Source organism: Pagrus pagrus (assembly GCF_965226575.1).
Source record: "Pagrus pagrus genome assembly, chromosome: 11".
In the NCBI taxonomy this organism is placed as follows: Eukaryota; Metazoa; Chordata; class Actinopteri; order Spariformes; family Sparidae; genus Pagrus; species Pagrus pagrus.
In genome coordinates this window covers 1,308,914-1,327,728 of record NC_140195.1, presented here as the reverse complement: position 1 = coordinate 1,327,728, position 18,815 = coordinate 1,308,914, and the positions used below count along the sequence as shown (strand labels likewise).

The window sequence follows — 18,815 nt, the reverse complement described above, 5'->3', positions numbered from 1 at the left end:
TAATAGTGCTGAATGTATCCCACGCCATGGAGCTAGCGTCCGCCAACACAGAGTCTGAGAAGACAGAGGCTAGTTTGACGACAGGGAATACAGTATCTTGCTGGGTTTGGCTCTTGGGCCCGCGGGTCGACTGCGTGGCTCACTTAAGTAACAAAGCTCCGGGTATCTGTGCATCGGGACACCGTCCTTCTCTGCACACGGACCCGGTCCAGAGCCTGGAGGTGTTAAGTAAAGCTGTCGGTCCAGGGTTGAGGCGGAGCAGCCGGAGATCAGAACATGGTTGTTAGTTAGCTCGCTGCAGAGACCGAGACCCTGTCAACCCGACACAGGGACGTGTGTCGGTGGTGACGGGGGACAGTTTTCTGGGCTGGGTGACACAGTTGGCGGCTGTTGTCATAGCGACAGAAGGAAACAGTGGTGACAACAGCGGTGAGCTAATGAGCAACTCTTGCGTTATGGCAACTCTTCAGGGACACTTGTCTTTGCCATATGCCAGTTTGGTAGCCGTCGCCCAACCAACCCGTCATCACAAAACATTTTCTCTCCGAAATATTATCCAGTTTCCCCCAAATCAGTGAACAAAGTTCTGCTTCAGAGACGCTTTCAGCTCAGTTGATTTCCAGTTTTATGTTGAAAGTTTATCCTCGTGGTTTATTCTCCACTTCCTGTCTTTGTCTGGTTTCCTGCCCTGTTTCATTTGTTCATGAAGTCTCTTGTTTCTCCATGGCTTCTGGTTCGTCCTCAGTTTGTATTTGTCTTTAGTTTTTTATCCATGAACCTTTCCTTTGCCTCCCTTTTGTTACTTGCAACTTGGATTTCGGACATCAGTATTATCATAAAGCTGACTTCTGCTTCTTTAACCTTCCTGCCTCTCAGTGCCTTGGCCCTTTAGACAAATTGTCACCTGGCTTCCTTCCTTTTATGCGTCCATGGTGGTGTCATTGTGGCCAAAAAAAAATAGTACACGCCCCAAGTGCAGGATGAGTCATCCACAATTTAATAAATAATAACTTTCCTTTAACTTACAGACTCTAAAATACCATTAAGATTACCACTTTTTTACCATTGTTAGGTCTGATCCTGGAGTAAAGGTGACAAATATGGAGTTTGACATGATGGGAACTTTAAAAACAGTAACTGCGTGTGTGTGCATGTGTGTATACATCAGGGGGTTATTGCAGCTTGTATGAGTGAAGCTTAATCATGTTTATTATGGACGTGAATGTCTGACATCATGTCATAACATTGTTACACAGAAGGATTTTGTCCTGAACAGCTCCTTCATCTCAACAACCCGCCTGTTGCTGCAGACTCGTTGATCCAACATCCTGTCTGGAGGTTTGGATGTACATTTTTCTCCATAACGCCGCCACAAAGAGACTGATTCTGATTTCATAACAACTCATCCAGTAGTTTTTCAAAGAGTTCGACCAACAGACAGCCTCTAACGAGCCGCCCTGCTGCTGTGACGACAGCAAAACAGGATAGAAGAAGAAGAAGACGAGGCAGTGAAGAGTTTTATTGTCCGTCTTCCAGCCTGTAATCAGACTGGAATCTGCCTAATGGGGAACACTGAAGTACTGTTTGTGTGTGTGGAAATAGGCATTAAAGTTAATAGAAGGCACATTACTGAAATAAAATCATGAAATTCCAGAAGGAGGAGGGAAATCAGGAGGAGCTGGACGGAGATAAAAGAGGAAGAAGACGCCGTAAACGTAGACGAAGAGATGGAGACGATATCAGAGAACGAGTGAGAAAGTGGAGAGCTGGAGGTGACAGAGGAGAGAGGTGACCTCTGAGTATCGATCAGAGCATCCCGGTCATCAATAACCTGATAGAGATCTGATAGGAGGCTGTCTGGACACACACACACACACACACACACACACACACACACACACACACATGCTGCAGTGTTTTCCTGCCTCCCTCAGATAAAACAGGACTCGTCGTCTTCGCTCGCTGTTTCTTCCTCCTGAGTGGTTAAACTGAGATGGCGTCTTTTCTTCACGCAGCAGGAAAACGTCTCACATCTGAATCAAACGATCAGCAAATGTAATTAAACTACATCTTATGTTGTGCTGTACAGCCCGGCTGCCACCAGAAACCTATATAATATAAATCTATTAGTGACGTCCTCAGCTGATCCGGAGTTGATTTCTCCGTTACGACTACAGTGAGAGCATTATGCTGCATGTAAAGACAGCTGCTAACCTCGGCATGCAGCAGCTTCTGTGATGTTACTTCCTGTCACATGATTAACAACTTTAATTTGTGGTCACAGCTGAGGCAGTCTGTCGATATTATATTGTTACGGTGATGTTTTGGATATCAAGTGCTGTGTTGGTCCTGGTGTTAAAACTTACCCACATTGTATCCACATCACTGATGATTGTTGACCAGAAATCTCATTGTGTTCATACACAAGTACAAAAAGCCTTCCCTACAATATTGTTACAATCAATATCGAGTTATTTTACAAAAAATATTGTGAGATTTGATATTTGATTTGATTTACAATATGTAATCTCCTGTTTATCAGCCCGACTGCAGCAGTGATCCGGAGGTGACCTCCAGGTTCTGTTCTGTTGACTGCTGACTGGAGCTGGAGGGGAAATGGACTTTACTTAATGAACGTAACGTTACAGAGAGGAGACAGAGAACCAGAACCAGAACCAGAGTCTCTGCTGAGTGCTGACTTCACTCAGAGCTTCACCTCAACTCAAACACACAAGTTTTCTTCTCGTTATGTTTCGTCTCGTTCTCAGACTTACAGACGACCTAATGAAACGTTACCTCGAGGAAACTGGAGGATTTCTCTGGTTGTTGGAAACTTTTAGGATAATTACACAACTCAACACAACTCAACAACAAAGGTTGAGTTGACGTATTATATCTTTAAGCATCACCACACAACATGTCTGACCTGCAGTTTGCTCACAGAGTGGACATGTGATTGTGTGAATGTGAACTGATGAGACTCACATGGATCCACTCAGCTCCATCAAACCATATTTTCTCTTCTTTGTCTCGTTGTTATTAGATCAGAGGAGAAACTATTCAGGAGGCAGCTTCTTCTCTTCTTTTAGCCTTCACTGACCGTCACTTTCACCAGTTTAAACACCAGCACCAGCACCAGCACCGTCACCAGCACCAGCACCAGCACCAGCACCGTCATCATCACCAGCAGCTCATCAGCTGATCATTAGAGATAATTCTGTGAGTAACTTGTTGTTGACGCTGTTAAATGAAACTGATCATTATAAACTAATCCAAACGATCAATCAGTGCAAAGTTTGAATCATCTCTCTCTCTCATTAGCACTGACACACACACACACACACACACACACACACACACGAGAGAATGGCTGTTATATTATTAGTGCAGATGACAGTCGGCTTACAACAGAGTGGTGGAGGAGTGGGTTTGTGGTTTGTGTGTGTGTGTGTGTGTGTGTGTGTGTGTGTGTGTGTGTGTGTGTGTGTGTGTGTGTGTGTGTGTGTGTGTGTGTGGCATGATGGAATAAAGCAACATGACGGGCAAAACATAATTAGACTGTTATAGAGTGGATCTGTGGTTTAGGGTGACATGACAGTCAGTCACACACACACACACGCACACACACACACACACACACACACACACACACACACACCACTGAAGTCAATTAGAGAGGATAGATTTGTGGTTTGGTGTCGCAGGTATTAACAGGCAGTTAAGGTCGTGTGTGTGTTCAGCTGCTTCCTTTTCATTCCTTGATGTGTTGATTTTTATTTTAATTGGACAGTTTACGGTAACGAGGACTGAACCTCCTTCAACTTTACTGACACACACAACTTCTTCTCTGCTTCCAAGCAACAAAAGTCACACTGAAGCAGAAACAGACACCTTTTCACCTTTTCCCCCCAGTTAGCAGCCTGGCTCCGGTCCAGAGATAAAAACCAACCCTAAGAATCACAGATTGATCTAGAAACTCTGATCTCAGAGTAAAACAGCCGGTTGTATTAATAAGTCGGCAGGTTTTGTAGAAAGAACGGTGGTTCGGCGTCTCAAGTCTCGGTGGTGAGAGGAAACACATCAACAGGGGAACAGAGAGAAAACGATGCTCCTCCCTGTTTTAGTTGAGCGACGGTAGACGAGCTTTGTGTCGTGATGTTCAGCCTGGTGTCAGACTTCATATCACAGTGAAAGTGAGGTTTATATCGAACCAATCTACACGTGGATGGTGTCATTTATCCACCGCCATCACACTGTGTCATCAGTTCTGCTTCAGAGAGAGACGGTAAAGGTCCAATTTGTTAGAAAGTTGATTTTTGAGACTTGTTCCCGACTCGGGATTGTAGGTCAAGTCGGCCGCCATCCCAGAGAGTCAGTATCTGATGAGACGAATAAAAAAAAAAGTGTATGATCGGTTTAAATAAGCGTTTGTTCACCCAAGTCCATAAAAACCTGTCATGATACAGAATAAAAGTCTGTGTAACGTCACTGTCACCTCTGTTATCAACATCACCACCGATCGGCTCGTCCTCTTTAAAACATCCACTCGAATATGATTTCTCTGATGCTGAGAAACTCTTCTGGTCAACACGCAGATGAAGTTCTTGAGTTTCTGGGAAAGTTCACGTGTCCTCCTGAAGCCGAGTGCCAGGAACTGTTCGGTTGGAGGACAAATAGTTTCCCAACGTAAGTGTTCTGTCTTAATCAAATTATCTTAATTGTGACTGCTCAGAGGATTTAATCAAATCATTTCCAACGTAAGAAGTCACATTAACAGACGGATCCCTGGAGGAGGAACACATGATGCAGCTGGATGATAGTTTCCACAGCTGGTGGACATTTCCCCAAAAGTTGTGGACGACGATTTCCAAAAATTACAGTTTGATCCTTATTTTCCAAAACGATCCAGACTGAGTGAGTTCAGTGTGCCGGTAATCAAACATCCTGAAGCTGATTAGAAACACAATGTGCTGACAGTGGAAATGTGTTTGGGACGAACCAGGAGCTCGTTACTGTCGACAACAATCAGTTTGTTCTGTTATTGCAGCTCTGTGTCGCTGTGATCTGAAACGTGTTCGTCTCATGTCGTGTTTTCTGTTGTCGTCGTGTGACGTCACGTAAAAAAACCTGCAGAGTCTGAAAGTCTGAGCTCGTTTAAACTGCAGCGACGAACTGAGTGAGTGTTGAGATGAGAGCAGCTCGAGTTATCTCTTATCTACTGTGTGTGTGTGTGTGTGTGTGTGTGTGTGTGTGTGTGTGTGTCTGAGATGTAGTGGAGTAGAAGTAAAAGTAAATTGAGTACTTAGGTCCATTTCACCACTGATTCCCAGAGTACTCAGGACTGCACGACAACACAAGGACCCGACGGGACTAGATGTGTGTGTGTGTGTGTGTGTGTGTGTGTGTGTTTGGAGTCGTTGTAGCGGTCGGTGTGTCCATCAGCTACAGATACGACCTGTCACTCAACAATGTCGCCGTGACAACACACCCTGCCATCGGAGGCGATGAGAAGAATAGACGACTGAATCCAGACGCAGGGTGATGGATGCTCCCTGTCAGCCCTCTGACCTCCTGGAGAGGAGGAGACGAGAGGGGAGACAGTGTGAGAGGGAATGTGAGGAGGAGGAGGAGGAGGAGGACGAGGAGGAGGAGGAGGAGGAGGACGAGGAGGAGGAGGAGGAGGAGGAGGAGGACGAGGAGGAGGAAGACGAGGAGGAGGACAGGAGGAGGGAGGAGGACGAGGAGGAGGAGGACGAGGAGGAGGACGAGGAGGAGGAGGACGAGGAGGAGGACGAGGAGGAGGAGGAGGACGAGGAGGAGGAAGACGAGGAGGAGGACAGGAGGAGGGAGGAGGAAGACTTTCAGTTCTGTTAAACAGGTGGATGGAAACACACCTCCAGAGAGAAAGAGATGGAGAGAGGAGGAATTAAAGAAAAAAATCTGCTGGGTAGAAATTAGAGGATGAGAGTTTTCATCCCGGAGGTCTTGATGAACCATTAGACCATCCACACTGCACTGTGTGTGTGTGTGTGTGTGTGTGTGTGTGTGTGTGTGTGTGTGTGTGTGTGTGTGTGACAGTGTGAGAGCAGACAGTCCTGCTGTGGGCTAATTAAGCGCTCACTATGAATTTATTTAAACATACATTGGACCTCTCTGTTGCCATAGTTACCAACACACACACACACACACACACACACACACACACACACACACACACACTCTGTACGCTGCTGTCGGCCCCCAGAGGACGGACGTCTCTGACCACACACACACACACACACACACACACACACACACACACACACAGTTTCCTGTTTTAGCTACAGTAGCTGTACAGTCCGCAGCCTGTCAGCTGTTGCCTAGTAACAGCTGATCCGGAGCCAGATGAGAGGGATGTTCCTCCTTTTTTTTGTTTTTCAAGTTAAAGCTGCTGTTGGAAACTTTGCAAAGAGCAAAAGTTTGAGTCCATGCGCACACACACACACACACACACACACACACACACACACACACACACACACACCGTTACTGAGACTCAAATCATACTCATAGAACTAAAGTTACATCCAGTAACATAACATAGCTTTTCAAATGATATAACCGTCACTGTGCACGTACTTCGCTAAGCACTACAACCAGTAGAGGGCGCCGCTCGGAGTGATATCCGTCCACATCTGGTCTCCTGCCAGCTGTTCTGTAGTGACTGTTTGTCTCTGTGCCCGGCTGAAGTGACATCACACAGATGTTTATAACGCTCCTCATTTTTTAAACTTCTTCCTCTTGTCCTGTGGGCGTCCAGAAGACTTGCAGAAATACAGACGAAATGAACGCAGAGTACAGACAGATATCTAACCCTGAGCATTAAGCTAGCTAGCTAACGTGGTTGCACAAAGCACACGGGCCCTGAGCTGCATAGCATGCTAGCACAAAGCACACAGCTACAGGAGGAACTGTCACACTGGTAGCTTTTTTAAAAAAAAGCTTTTATACATTGAGTTGCTAACATGTCTCCCAGCTGGCCTGCAGAGCTACGGACAGCAGGTGTAGTGGACAGTTCACGTTCATGTGTTTTGGATGAGCGGTTCTGGAGGAAGAGGTGGACTTGGACCTGTTTATTTGTGTGTTTATTTGCTTCATGGCTCCAGTCTTTTAGCCTCACAGTCATATTAGCAACAGCTGCTGTGTGACGGAGCAAAATGGGTTTCCTGGGTCCTGTCAGGTGCAGCAGCATCGCGCAAGCAATACTTCAATTCATTCACCAATTAATGTCTGAAAATTGTCCAACAATGTGAATAATAAATAATAAAACGGATCCATATCTACGACCCGTCGGTCCAGTCAGCGTATCTTCTGCCGACCTCTCCGTCCCGTCTTCACCCATCTGTCCGTCCCTCCATCCATCAGCTGCTGTTTAACCGTTCTGATGCCTTTTCTGCCTCTTTTGTAGAGTTAATGACCCTCTCCCCCTCGTTTCCCATGTGTGTGTGTGTGTGTGTGTGTGTGTGTGTGTGTGTGTGTGTGTGTGTGTGTGGTCTGACTGATGGCCATTCTGTGTGTCAGGGCATGACAGGGCCTCTAAAGAGAGGAGGCAGAGTGAAAAGAAAGAGAGCGAGTGAGCCAAGACGGATAGAGAGAGAGAGTGCATAGAGCATGCTAGGATTGTGTGTGTGTGTGTGTGTGTGTGTGTGTGTGTGTGCGTGTGTGTGTGTGTGTGTCGGGGGGTTGTAGGAAGGGGTCAGTCTAATTTGCAGCTCATTGAGTAGAAACAAGCTTCCTCTGACGGACGGGTTGGGGGGTCGTCAGTGTGTTGGTGTGCGTGTGGGACTGTGTGTGTGTGTGTGTGTGTGTGTGTGTGTGTGTGTGTGTAAGAAGGACAGCAGCTGACCAGAGACTTTACAGCTTCATCCACACTGATAGAAACATGTCTGTGCGTCAACATTTCCTCCAAATCTACATTAAAATGTCCAAAACGATACAAACGTCCTGAAATCACCACAAATCAATATTTATTTAAAATAAACTCCAGATGCACAACATTCATTTGTTTCAGCCGATAGTGATAATCGATCATCGTGATACGTTCCTGACCTGTAGTCTGAGCAGACCTGAGGGTGAGACAGGTTCAGATGATTCATTCTTCTTCAGCTCTGATAAGATTTGTTGTGTTAAAACTCGTAAACTCGAAGTTTGATGCGACTTCATCTTCTTCTTCTTCTCCAGTGAATTATCAGCTCCGTCAGCCACTGCTGATAATATATATTTACCGTCATCGATCAGTGTGCAGGGGAACACACTACAGAAGACTTCAGTTATATATTACTTGCGCTGCTGATGAGCAGACACACCAGGTTCTTCAGGTCGAACTCCTTCAGAGAGACGAAGAGATACACGACTCAAAATGAGTCAGGGATGTTGGGAGATGTTTGCATGTGTGTGGCATCATGTTTGTGGACCTACAACATCGTGTCCAGATGTAATAAAACATCCCCGGGAGCAGCTCCCTCTGCAGATACGCTGTGTAATCTAATTCTGAGGGCACAACAACACAAGAACTCTTATTTTCAGGCCCGTAAACTCTTATTTTCCATCCCTGACCTGAACGCCTCCTGAATCCTGCACACTGGACCTTTAAGTTACATGAGACCTGTTCTTCATGGCTGCTATATATGTTGATCACTGCCCGTTTAAACTTCTTACGATTCCCATAGAAACAATATGTGAAGACAAATAAAAAGCTTCACATGTCGACGGCTGCACTCAGATATTTATTCTCCTTAATGACTCATTACACACTGAGAATAGAATAGATGCATATGGACACACGAGAGAAAATAGAGAAGTGTGATTTACCACAGTGAGTCAGTCCAACAGTCGCCTGAGAGATGAAGATTAAACCCCCGGGGTTTACAGGAAGTCATTTTTAGGACTTGTGTCTTTCACGGGCGACGACGATCCAGGTGACACGAGCAGAGACAGAAACAAACGTCTGCTCTCAACGTAACTTTGAACAGTAACTTGCTTTTTACGGACGATATTGGATTTTGTAACCACGGGGAACAACTGAGACACTGGGAGCTAAAAATATTAGTTTTATTAAAAGATAAATATAACAAGGCTCGTTCACTGTGTGTTAACAGCAAGTTATTTTACTGCTGGAGGAGGCGGAGCCATGTGGGCACTGCACAAAACAAACAAGCTGCAGCTGGTACTCGAGTATCGATACTGAGTACTGCAAGTATTTCAAATATTCAGTATCAATATTATGATCCCTTTTACAACAGTACAGTAAATAAAACATTTCAAAGTATATGCAAAGCAAACATTTCCTTCATCTGCAGCTTCACATTAAAAGCATTTAACCGCCGAACCACAAGCTGACTTTTATTTTGAAGTAGGCTCGTCACAGGAAATACAACGAGTTCATTTAATTCAGCGTTTGTTGGCAGCAGATCAGTTTGAAATACGTCTGGAAGAAGTTTAATTGAGTCTTTGTGATTAGTGAAGAAGAAGCAGCTGTTTGATGAAGAGCTGCTGGTCACAGGACGAACACCTCCAACTTCTCAGTGACGTAACCGACTCCTTCACCACATATCAGGTTGTAAAACGAGTCCCCAGCTACTTCAGCTCTGTAGGTTTATGGTGAACTGTTCCTTTAATCAAGTCTAAGCTTCAGCTCGTCGTTCATGACTTCTCTCCTTCATGTCTTCAGGCTTCTTGCAGCTTTGACCTTTAATCAAAGAAGCAGATATTTGTAGTTGATCGTCTTATTAAAGGCTCAGAATGGGACGTTTGAGTGAACTGACCCTTTAAAGTGACTCTCTGACTCTCTGACTCTGTGTTTTGTCGTCAAATTAAAATCTGTATTTGTTTGTATCAAAAGTTCAGCCGGTGCCTGAAGGTCAGCTGATGATCTCATTGGTCCTCCAGGGCTGATGTCATCATGGTGTCGGGGCTCACGGCCCAACGCCTTGTGACATCATTTCCTGTAGAACCACAGGAATTCTGGTCTCAGATGACACAGAGCGCCTGCAGCCGCCTCTGTGTGTGTGTGTGTGTGTGTGTGTGTGTGTGTGTGTGTGTGTGTGCAGGCTGCGGTCCACTATTAATCCTGTTCCCTCTGACAGTAAGTGTTGTTCAGGTTGAGAAATGAATTACCCTGCTGGGCGGGTAGCACACTCATTCATCACCATCTCACACACACACACACGCACGCACGCACGCACGCACGCACGCACACACACACACACACACACACACACACACACACACACACACACACACACACACACACACTCAGTGTTCAGATGTCTATCTGCAGTATTTTCCTGTCATTGTGTTGCCTCAGCAGCAGCAGCTGTTCTGCAGTGAGACGGCTGCTAACCGACACTTTTCATTCTGAGCTGAGACCATAAAACACTCTGGATGAATCATCTCTCTCAGGCCGGACCTTCACTTTTATGGATCTGAGACCCTGAAAGTGACAATGAAACACAGCGGCGTGTATCTTATTCTCTGTCCTCCTCCATCCTGCACAGCAAACACACAAAACACCACCGTTTTAAAAATGTCTGTTGAATATTACAGATTAAATGTTCCTGCATGATCATTTCAGCCTCAACAAATCAGGACGGAGTCACCTGACTGTCAGGAAACTCACCTGGATAAGACAACGATCTTGAAACATTAAAGGAGCAGTTCACTCAAACATGAAGAGTCAGTCATTATCTCCTCCTGATGCAGAAACAGAACAGGACAAATCCTACTGACTCTACCTTTAACTTTAATAGTCTTTGAATTATATTAAAATGACGTGAGCTTCAGTTAGCTTTGACCACAAATGTCCTTCAGAGGGAGACTTTTTACTCTGATACTCTGAGTACATGTCAGAGCCTGTACTCGATTACTTTTACTGGAGTAAAGACGCTGAATCAGCACTTCTACTTTTACCAGAGTCTGTTTATACACAAGTATCTGAACTTCTCCTGGAGGAAACAGTGTGAGGACTGTTGACTTCTCTGTTTTCAGGCCACATCATGATACACAATCGGTTATCATGTCGTCTGAAACAATCTGTATCATGCATCTGTAATCTCAATATTTTTAAATCCCTCTAAAGATCTTCACAGACACTCGGACTGGACGACAAAATCAAACATCACAATATTTTTGAACAAACACCTCGAGGTCAGTGTTAAAGCAGGACTGAAGGGACGCCTGTTGGTAAGTTCAGTAAATGACATCAGTTTACTGTAACGAGCCTTTAACACCAGGTGAAGACTCGACCATTAAGACAATAAATAGTCTGATGTCACCATGACGATATAATATCCACGTGTCGCCCTGATGATCAATATTATTTCTGTAACTCTTTAAACACGTGATGAATTTGTCGCTGAGTAAAAAGTAAAGATGGATCTTATATTTCATTTGTTTTTATTTCCCAAAAGACGGATACATGTGGAAATGAATCTCCCAGCAGTGATTTAGAGCAAGTTTACAATCCAAACACTAATTTATCTGAGAGAAGTTTGAAATGTTTTAACTCGAAATGAAATAAAACCTTTTTAATTAACTCCTCGTCTGGTCGTCCAGCTGAAGTCAGGTGATAACCGTGTTCAGGAGCTGCTGGACGACTCGAGTTGTGTTTTTTCTTGTCGGTGCGACACAGAAACTGATTCTCCTGAGAACCTCTAAAGTCTTCATCATCGTTAGAAGCTCGAGTGTTAAGTGATGATTAAAACCTCTTTCAATCCAACATCTCGACCTGATCCCTGCCTGTGTCACCTCCCTGATTTAACCCTCTTCACTCTGCATGTCCATTAAACTTAATTAACAGAGACAGTCGGTGCTGGTGTCGGTGCTGGTGTCGGTGCTGGTGTCGGTCCTTGTTGTCCGGGCGTCTCCGGTGCGAGCGCTCGTACCTGCCAGCGGTGTAAACAACACAGAGCTCAGCCGATAAGCCTGATTCAGGAGCTCTGTGGACTGAAGCCGACAGCAGTGATTTTAACAGACTCTGCAGAGCCGTTGGAGCCCGGAGCGCCGGCCCATTTGTCTCTTTGTCGATGGTATTGACAGCTCCTGGGCCCGCTGGGAGCCTAAAGGGAAAATCAACACTCCGCAGTAAACAGGATTTATGTCCAAATTGTGTTTTCTAACTAAACTGAAAAGCTGAAATATCGAATGTGGAGCTGCTCTGTGTTTTATTCTGCTCTGCTGTCCTGCAGGAACACGGTCTGCTGTCCAGGAAACGCGTCTATTTTAAAGTATTTAAAGCCAGTCTGACTCCAAACACACTGAATACAAAGGCCATAATAAGAAACTTGCATGTTTGTTTGGGACTAAAATATCTTTGCAGCAGCTTTAATGACAGTCGAGGTTCATGAAGGTTCCCAAACCTCAACGACCTGGTTGTTTTTTAAACCCTCATCAGGATCTTTGTCTCAACATTAAAGCTTTTGTCTCGAGACGTAACTGAATCCGAACCCTTGTGACGAGAGACGAGACATCGGACAGCTGAAAACATGATCTTCAGCTGGATTCACCTGATCTGGACGGTCTATCTTTCCAGGCTGGTGAACTACTGGCAGCTTCAGGTGTGGTTTAGATGTGACGACCAGCGAGAGAAGTGACCACGGCGGCTCCTCCAGAAGTTAGCATAGCTGCTGCTGTAGCATCAGTTCTGTCAGAGCTGGAGAGTTTATCTCATTGAAAGAAGAGCGAAGAGCAACACTGAAGGCTTCAGTCAGAGTTTGATCTCCCGGCTGGCTCCTCTGGTGGCAGCGCTCTGCTACTGTTCATCTGATTGGTTGAGGTTAGCGTTTGTTAAAATGACTGCCTCACGATTCAGTCGCATCAAAATCTTCCATCCAAGATTTTATTTTCTCTCACTGATGATTTGCTTTGTTTTAAAACAAAGTATGTAGGTGAATTAACTTCCTTTATCTTTGCTTCACTTCTACTCGCTTAACTCTGTATTAGCTCCTCCAACAAGCTAACATCGGTTTTAGCTCGGGGTGGACGGTGACTCGATGGTTCGTCCGGTCGTCCAGCTATGATGGATTTATTAAACAATAACGCACCAAAAGATTTATGTTTTCTCACCGTGTGATGACCAACACAACGTTTACTTCCATTGTCTTTGCTCAATGCTCAGCCATCCTCACCAAAACTCAAGCAGTAGCCTCACTCAGATCTAAATGCAACACCTCAGTTACGTTCCAGCATCCTGTCGGTTCGGCCGTAAGAACATAATTCTTCGTCTTACACGATTGTTACAGGTGATCATAATGAGGAGCATTGGGTTGTACATTTTTCTGCATCAAGACATAATTGTGATGCATCTCAGACCCACCTCCACCTGTTGTCCCAGGTTGAACATGTGACCGAACGTGAAGCAGCTGGATTAAACACAAAGTCAACATAAAGTTATGAAGAGAAGCACATTTTGTTCAGGTTCAGCTGAAAAATGTCCCAACTTGAGCAAAAATGTGAACGACACAGTCGAGGGGGAAGCTAATCAGCTGGATTTCTGAGCCGTCAGCAGAAATCAAACCGGGAGGACGAGGTGAGCTGGAGCTCGTGGTCACCCTGAGCTGCACGACTCGACATCACTGCTGGAGTCTGTAATGAGTTTGAAAGTGTTGAGCAGCGACGGAGGTGTTGAATAATCACAGAATGCAAATTTAACAAACCAGCGTGTGCAACAGACTTTAATTTTCCATGTTAAAGGAAAATGTGACCTGATGGTGGCACGAGAGGAGACGACGGGTCAGCACCGAGCTTCATCAACCAGGAACTACTGTAGTCCACTGCTTTGCATCAGCTGATACATATTATATTATAATATTCACATGAGCTTTAATGCTGCGAACTCTTCAGTCAGCATAATCCAGGAGAGGATTTATAACCAATAATACATGAGCCAGGAAGTTTAAAGCTAACAGGCTAACGTCAGTGTTCGTTCCACCAACAGGCTAACGTCAGTGTTAGCTTCTCAGCAGGCTAACATCAGTGTTAGCTTCACCAACAGGCTAACGTCAGTGTTAGCTTCACCAACAGGCTAACGTCAGTGTTAGCTTCACCAACAGGCTAACGTCAGTGTTAGCTTCACCAACAGGCTAACGTCAGTGTTAGCTTCTCAGCAGGCTAACGTCAGTGTTATTGGCCTCTGAGCGTATGTTGTTAGAGATTATTGAGTTAACATGTAGAAGAACGTCACAGTGACTTTAAGAACATCTTGTTCAGTATTTGTCCGGATTAATTTTAAACCAAACTGATGTATTATCCTGTGTGTGTGTGTGTGTGTGTGTGTGTGTGTGTGTTCCTGTGTTACAGTATTGAATCACTGAGGAGAGAAAACGTTCTGCTGAGTAAATAACTGAAGTCGTCGTTGATTTAATGTGCAGTTTGTTTTTTTCCTGTAAACGCCTCGAGGCTGCAGCAGCTGGACAACTGCTTTCCCAGGATGCTTTACTGCTCACACACCCAGAGGGACACGTGTGTGTGTGTGTGTGAGTGTGTGTGTGTGTGTGTGTGTGTGTGTGAGTGTGTGTGTGTTCAGTCACTTGGGCATATATCCAGATGGTACCATTCCTCTACTGTCCTGTGGGTCTGAGCTGTGCCCACACACACACACAAACACACACACACAAACACACACACACACACACCATACACACACACACACACGTTACCTTTAAAATCTCTGATTGATTTTGTTATCTCTGGACGGAGCCACACGACCCGTTCACCCCCGTGTCCAGTCTTTGTGCTAAGCTAAGCTAAGCTAAGCTAACAGGCTTCTGGGTGTAGCTTCACAGTTGGTGTACAGACGTTAATCATCTGCTCCAACTCTCTGCGACAAAGAGAAGAAGTGGTTTTACTGAAATGTCCAACGATTCATCTAAACTTCACCAACACTGAACCGATCTCTCTAAGAACGGCAGAAAATACTAAAAAATACTTAAAAAGGTCGTCGACTGTAGACGTTTGTTGTTGTCTGTTTTCTTCTCCTTCACATAATCATTGATCAGAAGACGGCGTCCACGCATATAAAGTATTTATTGTTGGTGAAAATCAGATTTTAGATTTATTATGTTGAGCAACTGCAGACAACAGTATTGTTTTAAATGAATGGTTTTAGTTTTCCCTCTCTGCTCTCAGCAGACAGATTCTGTGATGAAGCTCTGACACTGTTGAATCTTTCAGACTTTGCTGCTGAAAGTTGAAATATGTTGAAGTTGAGGCGCTCTGAGCTGTGAAAACATGTCAGCTCTGCCAGGGACGAGAGGCAGCAGCTAGTTTTTACTGAAGAAGAGGAGAGACGAGAAGGATCCTGCTGGAAACACTCACGGTGTCAGACGTCTTCTAGAAGCTTTTAACTGTAATTAACAAACTTAAAATCTAAACAAAAACTGACTCGTTACCTTTAAATGTGCGATTCTTAAGTTATGGGAAGAATTTTGGTTTAAAACGTTCAATAAATGAACGAACATCATGAACAGAGTGAAGAAACAACAGTGTTGATGTTCTGAAGTTAGCATGCTAACCAGCTAGCTCCTAGCAGCACTGTAGCTCAGAGCTGATCGTCTGACAGCCGGTAGTTTATAAAGCAGCCAGTTCACTGCTGAGTCCAACAAGTCGACAACATCAACTCACTGAATGTGAAGAAAGAAATATTTTGACACATATTTTCATCATAAACAGAAAAATCCAACCGTCTGAACTCAAGTTTCTCTTTGACTGAACTCAGACGAGCTTCGTCGCCTCGTTCACTCATCGTCAGACACATCGCTGAGGAACAATCCATATTCAGACGGACTAAACTAATCAATATCGTCTCACTGCATCCAATACTGTGTTCTTTATATGACAAACACCAGAACCGGGCTCTGATTGTTCTGACTGAACCTTTAGGTGCAACACATCGTACAAATTTGACTTTTTTAATCAGTCAGCAGTCGACTGAGAGGTCCAGTTTTAAGGATTCAGGATCTTCTGGCAGTAACGTTACATCACCTCCAGTTTGTTCTGTCAGCAGTCGGTCTATGAAGTGCATTGTGGGACATCAAACCAGACGGCGTCGTTATGGACCTCTGTGGGTTTTAAAGAACTGTGATTAAATCAGAGAGTGATTCTGTAGTTTGAGCTGATTAACGAAGAGGATCAGAACAATCTGTGAAACACATCATGTTCACAGTCCTGTGGTCCAGGAGAACATGTGGATCCTCTGTGCTGTCAGAACCAGGAGAACATGTGGACCCTCTGTGCTGTCAGAACCAGGAGAACATGTGGATCCTCTGTGCTGTCAGAACCAGGAGAACATGTGGATCCTCTGTGCTGTCAGAACCAGGAGAACATGTGGATCCTCTGTGCTGTCAGAACCTGGAGAACATGTGGATCCTCTGTGCTGTCAGAACCTGGAGAACATGTGGATCCACATTAACGCACTAGTTTAACAGATTCAGATCCACAGTAGAACCGGTCCCTCGCTCTGTTCATCAGAACATAGACTTCTTGTTCAGCTGAAACTCAGCACCCCCTCCCCCTCCCCGCTCCATTTAACTGAAGCCACCAGCTACATGAATACCCATGAACATCCAGGAGCTCTGCCAACAGCTCCATTACAATGTGCACTCCACCTCCTCTCCCTCCTCCAGCTCCTCGCTCTCCTTCTCGCACTTCAAATCTCTCTCAGACTACGTGGACAAAAGTATGTGGTCGCCCCAAACATGAACCGCCCGATGTGGGAATGTGGTGATAAGGTTTATTCTGTTTAAAGGAGCAGTTCCCCCAAACTGTACAACTCAGTCATCATCTCCTCCTGATGATATAAAGTCAGGCTCAGCCATCGTCTCCTCCTGATGATATAAAGTCAGGCTCAGTCATCGTCTCCTCCTGATGATATAAAGTCAGGCTCAGTCATCGTCTCCTCCTGATGATATAAAGTCAGGCTCAGTCATCGTCTCCTCCTGATGATATAAAGTCAGGCTCAGCCATCGTCTCCTCCTGATGATATAAAGTCAGGCTCAGCCATCGTCTCCTCCTGATGATATAAAGTCAGGCTCAGCCATCGTCTCCTCCTGATGATATAAAGTCAGGCTCAGTCATCGTCTCCTCCTGATGATATAAAGTCAGGCTCAGCCATCGTCTCCTCCTGATGATATAAAGTCAGGCTCAGCCATCGTCTCCTCCTGATGATATAAAGTCAGGCTCAGCCGTCATCTCCTCCTGATGATATAAAGTCAGGCTCAGCCATCATCTCCTCCTGATGATATAAAGTCAGGCTCAGCCATCATCTCCTCCTGATGATATTAAGTCAGGTGAAGTCTCGTAGTCCACAGAACATTTCTGGAGCTTCACAGTAAAACAGAGTTGCAGCGTTCTGCTGAACAGCTGAAGCAGCTGGAGATGATTTAAACATCAGATGTCTCCATGCAGCTCGTCTGCTGTGATCACAGAGATCACAACCTGATCTGAGGAGAACATATTTAACCCTCGAGCTCGTGCACTCCCCTCAGACGCTGGTAGCTTCACACCATTTTGGCTTTAGAAGAGTTTCATTGATGATCTTGCTGCAGATGTTGCTGACCTCCAGTGCTGCAGTGCCGTGCAGCTGTGCTCCAGGACACTATACGTCTTTTCTCTACGACAACAATATCTTGACGCTGATCCTGAGTTTTTATTTTTTTACATCAGAGCGAGGAGGATGTAGGTGATGTGTACACGGGCCCTGGCCCGTCGGTGTTGCTGTGTGCAGTCAGAAGTGAAACAGAGGGAAACATGCATGTAAATCATCTCCCAGCTTCTACAGGGAGGCTACCTCAGCAGTGTGCACCTGGAGAGACCTCTGTCGTCCTACAGCTCCCAGAATGCAACACATAGTTTCTTTCTAACCCTCCAGTCCTGCCCCACATTTGCATTTCTTACCCTCCACAACACATTTCTTCTGTCTCTGAGCTCAGTCTCGAGTTTTTGACCCCAAAACTTTGAACAACTTCTTTGTTTCCCTTCAGGAAACCCAGTCTTGTTTTGTTCTGGTCCACAAAACGTTTCCACAACGTGCTGCAGAGTTAAGGGGCACTAAAACAATCTGTCCACATACTTTTGGCCATCTCTTCTGTGTGTGTGTGTGTGTGTGTGTGTGTCTCCCCTCCCTCCTGTATTTATTTCATTTTGTCCTCTGCTGCTGGCTCCTCCCCTTCCAGTCATGGTAGAGGGATTGTGAGCCTCCTCATTGGTTCACAGCGAGGAGAAGGCCGCCCCCCCCCTCCCCCCTCCTCTCTCTCTGAGAGAGAGAGAGAGAGAGAGAGAGAGAGAGAGGGAGGGCGAGGGAGGGAGGGCGAGTGAAAGTGGAGAGGCAGGCAGGCAGACTTGTTGCAACAGATGGCTTTACCAGCGGCGGCTCGGCGGCGGCTGCACCGAGGAACTCTGGGACGCCGTTAGACAGAGATAGAGGAAGAGAGGGAGGGAGGGGTGTTCACAAAGTCACGGCGCTGGAAAGGGAGCAAGAAAAACAGAGCGAGAGAGACTTCTTCTTCTTCTTCTTCTTCTTCTTCTTCTTCTTCTTCTTCCTCCCCGTCTTCGTCTACAAACTCTCAGCGTTCCTCTGCAGACAGACAGGAAGACGTGTCGGCGTGAAGTCCTGCAGCTGAAGAGGAGCAACAGTTTTACAGAGGAGATGACTGTGTGATCTGAGCCTTCCTCCTCCTCCTCCTCCTCCTCCTCCTCCTCCTCGGGCTCGGGGGTCAGAGAGGAGAACACCTGCTGACAGCGAGGAGCTCCTGAGGGAGGAGACGCGGCAGCAGCAGGAGGTA

At 45.5% G+C, this 18,815-nt stretch overlaps 1 protein-coding gene across 7 annotated transcripts in view; it reads left to right on the top strand.

Moving 5' to 3' along the window:
* The window catches only part of LOC311265780 (extracellular sulfatase Sulf-2-like), a gene marked incomplete at its 3' end in the record, with an annotated part of 129,433 nt that overhangs the window by 33,652 nt on the left and 76,966 nt on the right, over positions 1-18,815 (top strand). For 4 of the 7 annotated variants that reach the window (XM_084367768.1, XM_084367765.1, XM_084367762.1 and 1 more), the window contains exon 1: positions 18,379-18,812. The exons of 1 other annotated variant lie outside the window; for it this stretch is intronic. Of the gene's footprint in view, positions 1-18,378; positions 18,813-18,815 lie in introns of those variants that run through there. 2 more of the 7 variants (XM_084367767.1, XM_084367766.1) reach the window with 1 other exon arrangement.